This window comes from Sus scrofa, chromosome 9 (assembly GCF_000003025.6).
Source record: "Sus scrofa isolate TJ Tabasco breed Duroc chromosome 9, Sscrofa11.1, whole genome shotgun sequence".
Classification (NCBI taxonomy): Eukaryota; Metazoa; Chordata; class Mammalia; order Artiodactyla; family Suidae; genus Sus; species Sus scrofa.
In genome coordinates, this window is record NC_010451.4 from 108,570,862 (window position 1) to 108,586,989 (window position 16,128).

Genomic DNA, 16,128 nt, shown 5'->3' on the forward strand with positions numbered 1-16,128 from the left:
AAATACAAGTCTGCTTTCCATATTTGTGATCTGTTTCTGTTCTATAGATAGATCATCTGTGCCATATTTTAGACTCCACATATAAGTGATATAATATGGTGTTTGTCTTTTCTGTCTGGCTTATTTCACTTAGTATGAGAATCTCTAGTTCCATCCATGTTTCTGTTTTTGAGGTATGAGTTTTTTATTTACTCTGGATACTAGGCTGTTACCAGATAATATGATCTGTAATATTTTCTGCCATTCTGTAGGTTGTCTTTTCACTTATTAATGTTCTTTGACGCCCAAACCTTTCATTTTGATAAAGTCCAACTTATCTATTTTTAATTCTATTGTTCAAGCTCTTAGTGTCATTTGTAAAAATCCACTGCCAAATTCAAGGTTTAAAATGATTTACCCCTAAATTTTCTCTTAAGGGTTTAACAGTTTTACCACTTATATTCACTGCTTATATATTTGATCATTTTACCACTTATATTTGGGTTGTTTCCTGCATTCTCAATTCTATTCCACTGGCCTGTGTGTCTGTATTTATTCCAGTACCATGTTGTCTTAATTACTGCAGCTTTGTAGCAAGTTTTGAAATTGTGAAATATAATCCTTTCTTTTTCAATATTATCTTGGTTATTAAGGGCTTCCTTGAGATTACATATTAACTTGAGGATGGGCTTTTCCACTTCTGAACAAAAAAGACCAGTGGAATTTTGATAAGGTTTGGTTTGACTTCGTAGGTGGCTTTGTGTATTATTGCCATTTTACCAATACTAAGTCTTCCAATACATGAACAAGGAATGTCTGTTTTTTGTGTGTTTTTTATTTCCTTCAGCAAAGTCATAATTTTCCATGTACAAGACTTTCACTCCTTGGTTACATTTATTCCTCAGAATGTATGCACTTTGATGCCATAGTAAATGGAATTGCTTTACAATTTTTCAATACTAGTTTATAGAAATACAGCTGATTTTTTGGTTGATCTTTTATGCTGCAATATTATTGAATTCTTTAATTAGCTCTAGTGTTCTTTGTGTGGATTCTTTGGGATTTTCTTCATAGGTTCAAGTCATTTACAAATATAGTTTTACTTCTTCCTTTCCAATTTGAATGACTTTTTTTTTTCCTTGCCCAATTTCTCTGGCTAGAACATCCAGTACAGTGTTGAATAGCAATAGTGAAAGCAGGCATCCTTGTCTTGTTCTTGATCTCCAGAAAAAGTTTTCAGTCTTTCATCATTAAGTATGATGTCAGCTGTGGGATTTTGGGAAATGTTCTTTGCTGCAGTAAGGAGTTTTCCTTTTATTCCTAGTTCTCTGAGTGGTTTTTTTTTTTTTAATCACGAAATGGTATTGAATTGTGTCAAATAATTTTTCCGTATCAGAGCCACAGTAATCAAGACAGTGTGGTACTGGTACCAAAACAGACACACAGATCAATGGAACAGAATAGTTCTCCAGGAATAAACCCAGACACCTACAGTCAATTAATCTTCGACAAAGGAAGCAAGAATATAACATGGGGAAAAAACAGTCTTTTCAGCAAATGGTGCTGGGGAAACTGGACAGCCGCATGTAAATCAGTGGAACTGGAACACACCCTCACACCATGCACAGAAATAAACTCAAAATGGCTTAAAGAGTTAAACATAAGACAAGACACCATCAAACTCCTAGAAGAGAACATAGGCAAAACATTCTCTGATATCAACCTTACAAATGTTTTCTCAGGTCTGTCTCCCAAGGAAACAGAAATAAAAGCAAAAATAAACCAATGGGACCTAATCAAACTGCCAAGATTTTTCACAGCAAAGGAAACAAAAAAGAAAAAAAAAAGACAACTTATAGAACAGGAGAAAATGGTTTCAAATGATGCAACTGGCAAGGGCTTAATCTCTAAAATATTCAAACAACTTATAGAACTCAACAGCAAAAAGTCAACAACCCAATTGAAAAATGGGCAAAAGACCTGAATAGACATTTCTCCAAAGAAGATATCTAAACAGGTGGCTAACAAGCACATGAAAAAAATGCTCAGCATCACTGATTATTAGAGAAATGCACATCAAAACTACTATGAGGTGTGCCACCTCACACCAGTCAGAATGGCCATCATTAATAAGTCCACAGATAACAAATGCTGGAGAGGGTGTGGGGAAAAGGGAACCCTCCTGCACTGTCGGTGGGAATGTAAATTGGTTCAACCACTATGGGAAACAGTATGGAATACCTCAGAAAGCTAAATATAAAACTACCGTATGACTCAGGTATCCCACCCTTGGGCATATATCCAGACAAAACTTTCATTCAAAAAGATACATGTACCCATATGTTCATTGCAGCACTATTTCCAAGACATGGAAACAACCTAAATGTTCATTGACAGATGAGTGGATGAAGAAGATGTGGTACATATACACAATGGAATACTACTCAGCCATAAAAAAGAACAAAATAAGGCCATTTGTAGCAACATAGATGGAACTGGAGAGTCTTATACCAAATGAAGTAAGTCAGAAAGAGAAAGACAAATGTCATATGATTTCCACTTATATCTGGAATCTAATATGTGGCACAAATGACCCTTTCCACAGAAAAGAAAAATCATGGACATGGAGAACAGACTTGTGGAGGGAGTAGGAACTGGGAATTTGGAGTTAATAGATACAAACTGTTGACTTTGGAATGGATAAGCAATGAGATCCTGATGTATAGCACTGGGAATATGTCTGGTCACTTGTGATGGAACATGATAATGTGAGAAAAAAAAATGTATACATGTATGCATGACTGGGTCACCTCATCGTGCAGTAGAAAACTGACTGTAGGAGTTCCCATTGTGGCTCAGTGGTTAACGAATCTGACTAGGAACCATGAGGTTTTGGGTTCGATCCCTGGCCTTGCTCAGTGGGTGAAGGATCCGGTGTTGCTGTGGCTGTGGTGTAGGCCAACGGCTACAGCTCCAATTAGACCCCCACCCTGGGAACTTCCATATACCACAGGAGCGGCCCTAGAAAAGGCAAAAAGACAAGAAAAAAAAAAGAAAGAAAGAAAGAAAGAAAATTGACTGTAAATCAGCTATAATGGAAAAAATTTAAAAATCATTATTAAAAAGAAAAAAAAATTTCTGTATAATTGAGATGATCATTTAGCTTTTCCTCTTTGTTGTATTAATGTAATATGATTAATTTTCTTATACTGAAATACCTTTGCATTCCTGGAATAAATCCCACTTGATCATGGTGTACAGTCTTTTCAATATGCTGTTGGATTCAGTCTATTAACACAGTTTGAAAACTGTATTTCATTTTGGCATCTAATTCATAAGGACAATTCGTCTATAGTTTCTTTTTTTGTGATATCTTTGTCTAGTTTGGTATTAGCATAATGTTGGCCTCTGAGAACAAATTAGGAAGTGCTCCTTTCTCTTCTCTTTTTTGGAAGAATTTGAGAAGGGTTGGTGTTAATTCTATAAATGTTTGGTAGAATTGAAGCCAGATAGTCCAGACATTTACTTTTTTGCATTTTTTTTGTCTTTTTAGGGCTACAACTGTGGCATATAGGGGTTGAATTGGAGCTGAAGCCACCGGCCTACACCACAGCCACAGTGATGCCAGATCCAAGTCAGGTCTGCAACCTACACCACAGCTCACAGCAATGCTGGATCCTTAACCCACTGAGCAAGGCCAGGGATTGAACCTGTATCCTCATGATACTAGTTGGGTTCATTAACCACTGATCCATGATGGGAACCCCACAAAATTTTAAGTTATCTTTCAAACTCTTTACTTGTTAGCAATCCTTTCAGATTTTTATTTCTTTCCTAAGGAGTAAGTTTTGGTAATTGTACATTTCTATTATTTCTATGCTGTATTGAAAGTCCAGAAAGGAATATCCAACTAACATTGTACAAAAATGTCATTTTGCTTTATATATTTTGAGGCTCTATCGTTGGGCACATATGAGTTTATAATTATTATGTCTTGATGAATTGAACTTTTAATCAATAAATAATATCCTTCTTTATCTCTTGTATCAATTTTTACTTAGTCTATTTTTTTCTGTTATTAGCATAGCCACCACAGCTTTCTTCTGAGCACTATTTGCATGGAATATATTTCAACTTGTGTCACTGGATCTAAAGTGAGTCTCTTGTGGATAGCACATAGTTGGATCACCAACCACAGAAACTATTTTTCAACCCATTATTCCAGTCTCTGTCTTTTAATTGATGAGTTTAATCTATTTTCCTTTAAAGTGATTATAGACAAAAGGACTTTCTTCTGTTAGCTTATTTGTATTGAATATGTCATATATTTTGTGTGATCTAACCTCCAATACTGCCTTCTTTTATGTTATATCTTTTTTTCTTAGTCTATTCTTTGATTTGCTCATTTCTCTTTTTGTGTATTTTTTAGTTATTTTCTTCATTGTTACCCTGGGGGTTACAACTAACTTCCTAAAAGTTAGTCACTACAAAGTTTAATTAAAACAAGTCTCTCCTTTTGGAAATATTTGTTTCTTTTGTTTTCATTATACATTGCCTTTGGATTTATCTGTTTTCTTTCACTTAAGGCAATTATTTTTTAATTGGAAATTTCATTCATAATAATAATAATAACAATAACAATAGAAAATTATCAATTAGGAATTATGTTAGACAATAACAAAGATCTGTCTACAATGACTTAAATACATAAGGGCTTACATTTATTTATTTTTTTTGTCTTTTTGTCTTTTTTTAGGGCCACATCCACAGCATATAGAGGTTCCCAGGCTAGGGGTCTAATCAGAGCTGTAGTCGCCGGCCTATGCCACAGCCACAGCAATGCCAGACGCAAGCCGCATCTACAACCTAAACGGCGGCTCATGGCAATGCTGGATCCTCAACCCACTGAGCCAGGCTAGGGATCAAACCACAACCTCATGGTTCCTAGTTGGATTCATTTCCGTTGTGCCACGATGGGAACTCCCAAGGGCTTACATTTATTTGTATGTGTGTGTAATGAGAAGTTTTTTTTGTTTTTTGTTGTTGTTGTTGTTGTTGTTGTTTTTTGTCTTTTGTCTTTTTTTTTTTTTTAGGGCTGCACCTGCGGCATATGGAGGTTCCCAGACTAAGGGTCCAATTTAAGCTGTAGCAGCCGGCCTACACCAGGGCCACAGCAATGCCAGATCCAAGCCATGTCTGCAACTACACCATGGCTCATGGCAACGCTGGATCCTTAACCCACTGAGCGAGGCCAGGGATCAAACCCATAACCTCATGGTTCCCAATCAATTTGTTTCCACTGCCCCACGAGGGGACTCTATGAGAAGTTTCTAGCAAGGTTTGCAATATTTTCTGGCGTGATTCAGTAACTCAAAGGTGTAAGAATAAAGGGCTCTGCTCTTCTTTTGACCTTTCCTTCATGACCCATGAGAGTTCCTGCAGCTCCAGTCATGATGACTTTATTCTATGAAAGGAGGTAGAGAAAAAAGAAAAAGAAGAAAAGCATTCCAACTAGCCAAATTAGCCCTTTTAAAGAACTTTTATAAGTTACATCAAACAACTTGAATTTATAGATTATTGGCCAGCCATATCTATAAGATTTGGAAATGTAGTTTTTCTTTTAGCTGGGAACACTAACACCCCAAACAACTGAAGGTTTTTTGTTACTTAAAAAGAGAAGGGCAGAATTAATATCAGTAAGAAAACTGAAACATAATTAGCTGTTAACATATATACAGAAGATATTATGTGCCACACACTATTCTAAATTCCCTATTTATATTAGCTCACTTAACCACAACAACCCTAGAGGATAGGTGATTTTATTATCTCCTTTGTACAGATGAGAAAGCTGATTCAAATACAGAATGATAACTTTCTTAACTTCTCAGATTTACTAAACATGAGAGCCAATTAGAACCTGGTTATCCTTCAGATCTCATTTTATAAACAATTCTGCTGTATTAAATAAAAACAGATCCAAAATCTATCCATCTCCTTTGCCTTTTTCCTTTTATAACCATATGTTCACTTTTAGATGACACTTTAAATTCAATAGCATAACCAGCCTTTATAGCTGGCTCCCTAACTGACTTCCTACATCTGCAGTCTCCACTGATATTCTCCATTACCATCAAGGATTGCTCCTCACAATGCCTGAAAGCAACAGGAAACCCATTTTCATAGAAAATGTGCAGGAAGTTTTGATTCACTGGTTCTTCATTGGCTCTTTTGCAGTTGTATCTCTAGTGTCTATTGAGGATTTGATCACTGAAACAGCCTTCCACTGGGCATGCTCACCTCCATTCCCTGGTTCTGATGTTTAGAGAAGTCTGATTTATACAGATTAACTGATGAGCAGTGGGAAGAAACATTAAATGACTGTCTGAAAGTGAAAGAATTCAATTTTTCTAACATATTTTGAAAATCTGTCACATGAAGTGGCTCTTTATTGCTCAGTCAAAATTCCTTGGATTGAAATTCTAAATGAGGTTCAACATCATTACAACTTTATTTTCATGTCCTTCTTTATTTCCAATATATTTACAGTCACTTAGCCATTCCTAGCAAAAGTGAAAAGGTAGAAATGAATAATAACATCCTCCCCCGTCTGACACTTGCCACTTTCCAGCAAGTTATTTCCTGACCCTTTCAAGTCTTACCACTTCAGCTCGTGGCAAAACAACTTTGATAGAAATTACTAGAAAATCATACTTATGGAAAAGTTATTAACAATAGAAAGCAGAATGAATTTTCTTTACCATGAAAGGAATTTACTTTTTCTGTATATCCTTATTAAGAAATACCAGTTTCATTAAGTACTATATACATATTATTTAAATTTAAAACAGTTACAATTAATTACTGCTGCATAATAAATACCCCCTCAAAAAACTCTGTGGGTTAAAAACAATTATTTATTTGGTCATAATTCTTCAACTTGAGCAGGGCTTAGCAGTGACAGCTCTTCTTGGCTCCCTATAATTTTGACAATGGTAGCTCAGCTGTGACCTAGTTCACATGATTCCAACAGGGGTGGTCAGAAAGGCTTGGGTTAATCACTTCTCTTTTTCTTTTTGTAATATCTCTTTTTCCATGCCTCTCTCTGTCCATGTAGCTTCTGTCGCTTATAGGGTATCAGATCTTTTTATATCACAGCTGGTATCCAAGAGTGTAAAAATGGATGCTGTGAACTTAAGACCTTTGATCATGAGTCATATAAAATAATTTCTGCCACATTTAGCTGATCAGAGTAAGTCAAAGAGCCAGCCTAAAGTCAAAGGGAGGAGCAAGAGACTACACTTTTAATGGGATGGGAGTAATCACTGATAGGCAACTTTGTGCACAATCTACTACACAGGTTTCTGCTTCTGTTTTGCCTCAGACATAGACAAAGTGTTTGCCAACAAAAGTATGGTGTGGAAACCATTATCATTCTTCTTTTATTTTTCTACAGCTACATAGCAGCTTGATTGGAAAACTACATTCTACTTTGTGTTTCTTAAAATTCTAAATATGTGAAATTTTAGTGAATACAATCAGGTGGAAAGGATTCTTTCATGAGTTATGGCTTGTTGTGAGTTAAGTAATGGTCCCTAAAATTATGTGTCCAAACCATAACTCCCAGAACCCATGAATATGACCTTATTTGGAAAAAAAGGCCTTTGCAACTGTAATTAAGTGAAGGATGAGTTCATTTTGGATGAACTTAGTGGGCTCTAAATCTAATAAGTGTCCTTATAAGAAGAGACGACTCAGACACACAGAGAGAGGAAAACCATGTGCAAACAGAAGCAGAGATTGAAGCTGCCACAAGCTGAAGAATGACTGGAGCCTCCAAAATTAGCTCTGGAACTCTTTAGAGAGTCTCCCCTAGAGTCTTGAGAGGGACGATGGCCCTACTGACACATTTATTTCAAACTTCTGCCTTTAATAACTGTGAGAAAATACACATCCATTGTTTTTAAACCAACCAGTTTTTTGTAATTTGTTATGGAACCCTAGGAAACTAATTCATAGTTCTGTATCAAATTCTTAATGTAAATATTGTGTAGTACTATTTTTAAAACTTTCATGCCTAGTTCATCTGATTTCATATGATCTTCACATTGCAAAAGAAAATAAAAGGGCTGAAAGAAATTGCATTTATTTAGTTAAGAGCTCTTCAACAACAAAATTTAAACTTTAATTCTTGAATTGCATATATTTCCCTCATTTGTTTTGTATCTACAGATACAGTATCCAAATCATCTCATCATTTATTTTGACTGGATACTTATACTGATCAATATATACCCTCAAAATACCTCTTTTTTCCATATAGCATCTTTGTGGTTTGAGATACTTACGACAAGAAATATTTAAAGTTAAATTAAAGTAAAATTTTAATCATTACCATGGCTAAATCAATGGCTCTCAAGCAATGTCACCTTTATTAGCAGCATCAGCATCACTTGGAAATTTGTTAGACATGCAAATTCTTGAATCCTACCCCTGACCTACTGAATTAGAAGCAATCTGTGTTTGAACAAGTCCTTCGGGCAATTTTGATGCCACTAACATCTGAGAACTGCTGCAGATTCTGCTGCTTGCAAAGTATGTCTATTATCCCACTTATGCTTTCTAGAGTGAGGGAAATAACCACAGAATGAGTTCAGGGACCTATTGGACCCACTATGAGATGAATTTGAGCTAAAATTTCGTTAATCACCTGACCTCCATGACCTCTGATTGGTGGACCATAGCGACATTTTGTGTCTCCCTGAATTAATGTCAGTTCAGAGCCAGTTGTCAAGTAATCTTTAAAAAATCTAATTATTGGAGTTCCCGTCGTGGCGCAGTGGTTAACAAATCCGACTAGGAACCATGAGGTTGCGGGTTCGGTCCCTGCCCTTGCTCAGTGAGTTAACGATCTGGCGTTGCCTTGAGCTGTGGTGTAGGTTGCAGACGCAGCTCAGATCCCATGTTGCTGTGGCTCTGGTGTAGGCCAGCAGCTACACCTCCGATTCAACCCCTAGGTTGGGAACCTCCATATGCCAAGGGAGCGGCCCTAGAAATGGCAAAAAGACAAAAAAAAAAATCTAATTATTTCCTTTTCCCAATGTACAGTCAACCTGGGGCATGGCATTATATTGGGAATTGAGTGTTGGTTTCTGCTGAATGTTGGTTCAGCTTTGGCTATAGCCACGAGCCATGCTGCCTTGATTAGAGACTTCAAATCTTTGAGGTATTAATATCTGGTAATTAATTAGATTTCTTATTTGTGGATAAGCTGAAGACATTTTATTCCAATTGATTCCTTCTTCAGCTTTCCTTCCCTTTTTAACCTGCCTAATCTAGCAATCTAGCAAGTGTTTTTACTAAGATGGCTGCCGTCCAACATCTGGGTCTGAAGGGAAACTACAGAAATCCATCAAAACACATTTCCTTGATTCCTGTGGGTTTTTGGGTGGGGAATAAATTTAAACTCTGTGTGAACCTAACGAGGATAAAATAAGCAAGGACAGAAGAAAGAAACATTGGGTTGGGACTGTAGCAAACCAAAACTATTATGTTTGTGCCCTGATACTTTCTTCTATGATGGCCATACTGCTGGGTCCAAAGGAACTGGTCTGCTACACAACCTCTCTAGCACTGCAAATATGGGTATTAATTATGTCATAAATATCCTGTAAGCATCACTGAACTCTTTCTTTTTGCCATTTAGCATAATTAGGAACAGATTTAATCCCATTCACAGGGCATAATATACAAAATAAATTCTCCTTCTTCTTCTCAACCCAAGTTCACTACTCAAGGAGTGAGACATAGGGCAGAAGTTAACATAAGCTAGAACTAAAAGCGTTGTATAGAAGTGTGATAAATTTACCAGAAAACTCCAGAACAGACTACCAATGATGTGAATTATAGAACTTTATTAGTCTATCATCAACACTATATTCTCAATCTAGCTGCTCTGCTTCTAAGAACATGTATACAGAAATCACTTACCTGAAGAAAGAAGAGGCTGGAGATAGCAGAATTCATCACTAAGCATTCGGTAAAATACTTACCTGGTCTTTTCCAATCATTAAAGGTTAACTGATGTTTAGTAACATATGGTAACAGCCTCCACATCCATAGCAAAAAAGAAGCACTTCATATTTTTTTTTATGAATCACATTGTATTGAATCTATGATGCTTTCTATTGTAAATTGCACCATTGTTTTTATATACTACTAGAAGGAAGGAAGTTTCCAATTAAATCATCTTATGCTTTTATTTTATATTTATTCAAAGAGCTCTTTTAGACACATTTAGGCCTAGACTTTTATCATATATAACTCTCATGCTTCCATTAAAAGAAAAATGTTAGTAAAATAAGTGGCTTAACATTTCTAAAAGTCTTACCATTCAGAGATCAATTTTTCTGAATCAGAGGTGTTGATGTCCATGTTGTCCTCTGTAATAGCACCTTGGGGGGCATCAGAAGATGTAATCTGCATCAGGTATTAAAAAGAGTGCTCCACTCTTTCTCCAGGCTTTTCTTCCAAGCTCCTGATATGTACGCTTCGAGTTTTGGAGCTGACATTAAAAAGCCTACCAGAAGAAGTCAAAGGAAGATTTTCAAACCATTAGGTCTCACATGACTTTTTAACGAGGCTCAAAATATTTGTTGAATAAAATGTTCAAAGGTACAATTGTCAAGTCATGTCATCAGAAATAATCACAATGAACCTTTCCACAGAAAAGAAAATCATGGACTTAGACTTGTGGTTGCCTGCGGGGGGAGAGGGAGGGAGTGGGATGGATTGGGAGCTTGGGGTTAACGGATGCAAACTATTGCTTTTGGAATGGATTAACAATGAGATCCTGCTGTGTAGCACTGAGAACTATGTCTTGGAGCATGATAATGGGAGAAAAAAGTATATATACATGTATGTGTAACTGGGTCCCCATGCTGTACAGTGGAAAAAAATAACATAAAATAAAATAAAAATAAAAAACAACGTCACTATACTTTTTGCTGAACTCTTCCTTTACTCTTCCAACGTCAGTCCACAAATTGAAATGAATAGTAGCATACTTTGTTAGTAATGTAGGGCTCCCTACCATTGATTTCATATTTGGTTGGAATTCCGCTTCACTTTCTCTTCTACCTTGTTTCATATTCCTCTGTTTTCCCCCTCAATGGCAAGGCTTTTGACAGGTGATATATTGTTGAAGTGACAATGTGAATCACTATGCCCAAATTCACCAGCATGCAGGCAATGACAACTACATCCCAACTGCATCTTGCCTATCAGTAACTGTAAGTGTGTTTAAGATGCTGGAATAACCAGATGCTGGAATAACCAAAGGCTGCCAGTTCTAGATATTATATGTTAAAATGTACAGGAAAGTGAATTTGGGAATACATAAATAAAGGCAATTATTTTATCTTGAATATCCTCAAGGGCAGAATCATAGAGGTAGATTTAGGTACTTCCATATCCTGGCACCTAATAGTGACCTATATTATTGAGAGATCAGTAAATGTTTGTTGAATACATAAAAGGCTCAACCATGGCCAGCAAAATGCTGATCATGTATATCAACAAAGCATAAACCTTTACATTCATATCCTCAAAATGAAGGTAGTTGCATAGCAGAAAATTATGTTATTAATATATAAAAACAATTTAGTTAAATTTGTCAAAACATCTCACTTATCCTGTGAACTTTTAAGTAAATTTGAAAGTGACAATTTTCTGTGGATGCTCTATGTTAACACTGGAAGAAAAGTCATATATCACAATGCATGCCTAAAAACTATTTGCCACAAGGCGGCTTTCCAAGTCTCTTATGTGAACATTCAGTAGTTCTCTTTACATTCTTTTTTTAAATTTTTTTACTTTTATTTTTTAAAGTATAGTTGATTTACAATGTTTCTTCAATTTCTGTTACACAGCAATACAATCCAATCACACACAGTTCCCTGTGCTGTACAGTAAGAATCCACTACCCACTCATTCCAAGTGTAACAGTTTGCCTCCACCAACCCCAAACTCCACATCCATCCCACTCCCTCCCCCTTCCCCTCCTCCATGTTAATCACAGGTCTGCTCTCCTTGGCCTTGATCTATTTCTGTTTTGTAGATAGGAGCATTTTATGATTTTTTTTCTTTTGTCCTTTTAAGGGCTGCACCACGGCATATGGAGGTTCCCAGGCTAGGAGTCTAATCGGAGCTGTTTCTGCCAGCCTATGCCAGAGCCACAGCAATGCCAGATCTGAGCCAAGTCTGTGACCTAAATCACAACTCACAGCAATGCTGGCTCTTTAACCCACTGAGCTAGGCCAGGGATCAAACCCACAACCTCATGATTCCTAGTCGGATTAATTTCCACTGTGCCATGGTGGGAACCCCTATGATGTTTTAGATTCCACAAATAAGTGCTATCATATGGTATTTGTCTTTCTCTTTCTGACTAATTTCACTTAGTATGAGAATCTCCAGTTCTATCCATGTTGCTGCAAGTGGCATTATTTTGTCCTTTTTATGGCTGAGTAGTATTCCATTGCACATATGTACCACATCTTCTTAATCCATTCATCTGTCAATGGACATTTAGGTTGTTTCTATGTTTTGGCTATTGTGAATAGTACTGCAATGAACACAGGGGTGCATGTACCTTTTTGAACTATAGTTTTGTCCAGATATATGCCCAGGAATAGGATTGTTAAATCATATGGTAGTTCTATGTATAGTTTTTCTAAGGTACCTCCATACTGTTTTTCATAGTGGTTAAACCAGTTTACATAACCATCAACTGTGAAGGAGGGTACCCCTTTCTCCACACCCTCTCTAGCATTAGTTCTTTGTTAACTTGTAAATGATGGTCATTCTGACTGGTATGAGGTGGTACCTCATTACAGTTTTGTTTTGTTAAGTTTTTTAATTTTTAATGTATTTTTATTTTTATTTATTTATTTTTATTCATGAACTTTCAAACTATATATATATTTTTTTCCCCCTGCTGTACAGCATGGGGATCAAGTTACTCTTATATGTATACATTTTTTTCCCACCCTTTGTTCTGTTGTACTATGAGTATCTAGACATAGTTCTCAATGCTACTCAGCAGGATTTGATATGCATTTCTCTAATAACTAGTGATGTTGAGCATTTTTCCATGTGCCTGTTGGCCATCCCTGTGTCTTCTTTTTTTTAATAATTACTTTTATTTTTTTTAATTATAGCTAGTTTACAGTGTTCTGTCAATTTTCTACTATACAGAAAGGTGACCCAGTCACACATAAACATTCCTTTTTCTCACATTATCATGTTCCGCCATAAATGACCAGTCATATTCCCAGTGCTATACAGCAGGATCTCATTGCTTATCCATTCCAAAGTCAACAGTTTGCCTTTATTAACCCCAAATTCCCAGTCCATCCCACTCTCTCTTCCTCCCCTTTGGTAACCACAAGTCTGTTCTCCATGTCCATGATTTTTCTTTTCTGTGGAAAGGGTCATTTGTGCCACATATTAGATTCCAGATATAAGTGGAAATCATATGACATTTGTCTTTCTCTTTCTGACTTACTTCATTTGGTATAAGACTCTCCAGTTCCATCTATGTTGCTACAAATGGCCTTATTTTGTTCTTTTTTATGGCTGAGTAGTATTCCATTGTGTATATGTACCACATCTTCTTCATCCACTCATCTGTCAATGAACATTTAGGTTGTTTCCATGTCTTGGAAATAGTGCTGCAATGAACATATGGGTACATGTATCTTTTTGAATGAAAGTTTTGTCTGGATATATGCCCAAGGGTGGGATACCTGAGTCATACGGTAGTTTTATATTTAGCTTTCTGAGGTATTCCATACTGTTTCCCATAGTGGTTGAACCAATTTACATTCCCACCGACAGTGCAGGAGGGTTCCCTTTTCCCCACACCCTCTCCAGCATTTGTTATCTGTGGACTTATTAATGATGGCCATTCTGACTGGTGTGAGGTGGCACACCTCATAGTAGTTTTGATGTGCATTTCTCTAATAATCAGTGATGCTGAGCATTTTTTTCATGTGCTTGTTAGCCACCTGTATATCTTCTTTGGAGAAATGTCTATTCAGGTCTTTTGCCCATTTTTCAATTGGGTTGTTGACTTTTTGCTGTTGAGTTCTATAAGTTGTTTGAATATTTTAGAGATTAAGCCCTTGCCAGTTGCATCATTTGAAACCATTTTCTCCTGTTCTATAAGTTGTCTTTTTTTTTTCTTTTTTGTTTCCTTTGCTGTGAAAAATCTTGGCAGTTTGATTAGGTCCCATTGGTTTATTTTTGCTTTTATTTCTGTTTCCTTGGGAGACAGACCTGAGAAAACATTTGTAAGGTTGATATCAGAGAATGTTTTGCCTATGTTCTCTTCTAGGAGTTTGATGGTGTCTTGTCTTATGTTTAACTCTTTAAGCCATTTTGAGTTTATTTCTGTGCATGGTGTGAGGGTGTGTTCCAGTTCCACTGATTTACATGCGGCTGTCCAGTTTTCCCAGCACCATTTGCTGAAAAGACTGTTTTTTCCCCATGTTATATTCTTGCTTCCTTTGTCGAAGATTAATTGACTGTAGGTGTCTGGGTTTATTCCTGGAGAACTATTCTGTTCCATTGATCTGTGTGTCTGTTTTGGTACCAGTACCACACTGTCTTGATTACTGTGGCTTTGTAATATTGCCTAAAGTCTGGGAGAGTCATGTCTCAGGCTTGGTTTTTGTTCCTCAAGATTGCTTTGGCAATTCTGGGTTTTTTGTGGTTTCAAATAAATTTTTTGATTGTTTGTTCTAGTTCTGTGAAAAATGTCATGGGTAATTTGATAGGGATTGCTCTGAATCTGTAGATTGCTTTGGGTAGTATGGCCGCTTTTACAATATTAATTTTTCCAACCCAAGAGCATGGAATATCTTTCCATTTCTTTGAATCCTCTTTAATTTCCTTGATTAATATTTTACAGTTCTCAGCATATAAGTCTTTCACCTCCTTGGTTAGGTTTATTCCCAGGTATTTGATTTTTGGGGGGTACAATTTAAATAGGTATTTTGTATTCCTTTTCTAATATTTCATTTTTATATACAGAAATGTGACTATTTCTGAATGTTGATTTTTTATCCTGCTACTTGTTGGTCAGTTCTAGTAATTTTTGGGTTGAGTTCTTAGGGTTTTCAATATATGGTATCATGTCATCTGCATACAGCAGCAATTTTACCTCTTCTTTTCCAATTTGGATACCTTTTATCCATTTCTATGTCTTCTTTGGAGAAATGTCTATTTAGGACTTCTGCCCATTTTTCTTTCTTTTTTCCTTTGTCTTTTTTCTTTTTAGGGCTGCATCTGCCGCATATGGAGGTTCCCAGGCCAGGGGTTGAGTCAAAGCTGTAGCTGCCAGCCTACACCACAGCCATAGCAACGTGGGATCTGAAATGCATCTGTGACCTAAACCACAGCTCACAGTAATGCCAGATCCTTAACCCACTGAGCAAGGCCAGGGATCGAACCTGCAACCTCATGGTTACTAGTCGGGTTCGTTAACCACTGAGCCATGAAGGGAACTCCCCATTTTTCAATTGGGTTGTTTTGTTTTTTTGTTGTTGAGTTGTATGAGTTGTTTGTATACTTTGGAGATTAAGCCCTTGTCTATTGCATCGTTGGCAAAGATTTTCTCCCATTCAGTGTGCTGTTTCTTGGTTTTTTAATGTTTTCCTTTGCTGTGAAAAAGCTCCTGAGTTTAATTCGGTCCCACTGATTTATTTTGTTTTTATTGACCTTATTCTAGGAGATGGATCAAACAAGATGTTGCTGCGATTTATGTCAAAGAGAATTCTTCCTACGTTTTCTTCTAGGAGTTTTCAAGTATCTGGTCTTACATTAAGGTCTTTTTTTAATTATTTTTTTTTCCCACTGTACAGCAAGGGGATCAAGTTATCCTTACATGTATACATTACAATTACATTTTTCCCCACCCTTTGTTCTGTTGCAACATGAGTATCTAGACAAAGTTCTCAATGCTATTCAGCAGGATCTCCTTGTAAATCTATTCTAAGTTGTGTCTGATAAGCCCAAGCTCCCGATCCCTCTCACATTAAGGTCTTTAATCCATTTTGAGTTTACTCTTGTGTATGGTATTAGAGA

At 36.5% G+C, this 16,128-nt stretch overlaps 1 long non-coding RNA gene across 4 annotated transcripts in view; it reads right to left on the bottom strand.

Annotated features, from left to right (window-relative positions):
• LOC102157670 overlaps positions 1–16,128 on the bottom strand; it is a 101,776-nt gene that overhangs the window by 41,522 nt on the left and 44,126 nt on the right. For all 4 annotated transcript variants that reach the window (XR_002335915.1, XR_002335913.1, XR_002335914.1 and 1 more), the window contains exon 3: positions 10,370–10,558. This is a non-coding gene — a long non-coding RNA (uncharacterized LOC102157670). The remainder of the gene's footprint in view (positions 1–10,369; positions 10,559–16,128) is intronic.